Genomic DNA, 1,416 nt, shown 5'->3' on the forward strand with positions numbered 1-1,416 from the left:
CCTTCTGCTAATACTAAGTTACTATTTTTTCTTCTGCAACTGAACTGAGTGCAAGAAGGATCTTAATGACTGCAATCAATGAAGTTTAGGCTATAAGAAAAATTGTGACTAAACCACAAAGCAATTTCACATTGAAAAGCAGACACTCTTCGACAAGTGATATACGTTAAAGTGCCTACCGCATTGCAGAGTGCAAAAACAGTGTTGCAGAACGCGTTTTCGAATATTAAATTCTCATCAGTGCAACTACGTTTATGAACGCAATAACAACGGTTAAATTTAAACTCAATACAATACATTACAAACATTATAAAGACATATTCTCAGTGTTCAATTGAATATTAATAAATCTAGAGACATCAGAAAATCACTTCCCGCATGCAATTCCAGACCGACATTACTCGCTTAAGGTTTTTTTTTTTTTGTTAAAACAAACTTAATGTTCAAAGCAAAAACAGCCATGAACATCTACTTGCACTCTGCAATGCCTGATGCAGATTTATCTGTAGATTTCCATCACGCATTGAAGCGGTGATCTGATCAAGAAATTTTCTACGGTTTGAGAAAAGTTTTCTATGCCTATAAAACGTTAAATGGTAGTTTTATCAAATAAACAATATTTGTAGGAAGTACAAGCCTTATCGAACGACGACAACCGGGTCCACAGGTGTTTAAAAACTAGTAGTCAAATGGTTTAACTAACACCACGGTAAGGGTTAGTTGAGCCACAAACTGGGATTAGTTAGCTTCATTTATTATTTTTGAAAACACAAGTTTAACCACGTTTCTAATAATATCAATATATGAAATCAGGTTAACAATTGTTCCAAGAGTCGCTCGTAACTCAATGTACACATCAAATAATGAGGGTATTGCTACGGCATCCAAATAACACCATTTCATTAAAGCTCGCAAGTGATGACCCCGATAATTGCCAACCGGACAGACGTGTGCTAGAGAAGTTCCCCAGGTCCCAACATCGACCCTCGATTATCACGGCTCCAACGCTCATAATGCCTGTCCCGAGCAAGCCTGTTAAGCGATGGAACTTCAGAATGGCTAACTGGGAGTACTATAGCATCCTCACAAATGAAGCCACACAGTATCTCCCATCCCCTCACACCAACAACGTGGAAAAAGCCTACCAGGACTTTTGTGATGCAATAACATCAGCGGCAAAACAATCCATCCCCCGCGGCAGACGAAAGACCTACATACCGTGCTGGGATAAGGAGTGTGAAAGCCTCTACTCCGACTTCCTCCACGCCCCTCAGGGCAATGACACCAACAGCTCAGCCACAGCTCTGCTAGCAAGGCTGGACTCAAAGAGGAAGGAGTGCTGGACAGAAGCCGTTGAATCAATCGACTTCACGCACTCCAGCCGCATAGCATGGAGTACACTGAACAACCTAACTG

The sequence above is a fragment of the Aplidium turbinatum genome, chromosome 2, assembly GCF_918807975.1.
Source record: "Aplidium turbinatum chromosome 2, kaAplTurb1.1, whole genome shotgun sequence".
Lineage (NCBI taxonomy): Eukaryota > Metazoa > Chordata > Ascidiacea > Aplousobranchia > Polyclinidae > Aplidium > Aplidium turbinatum.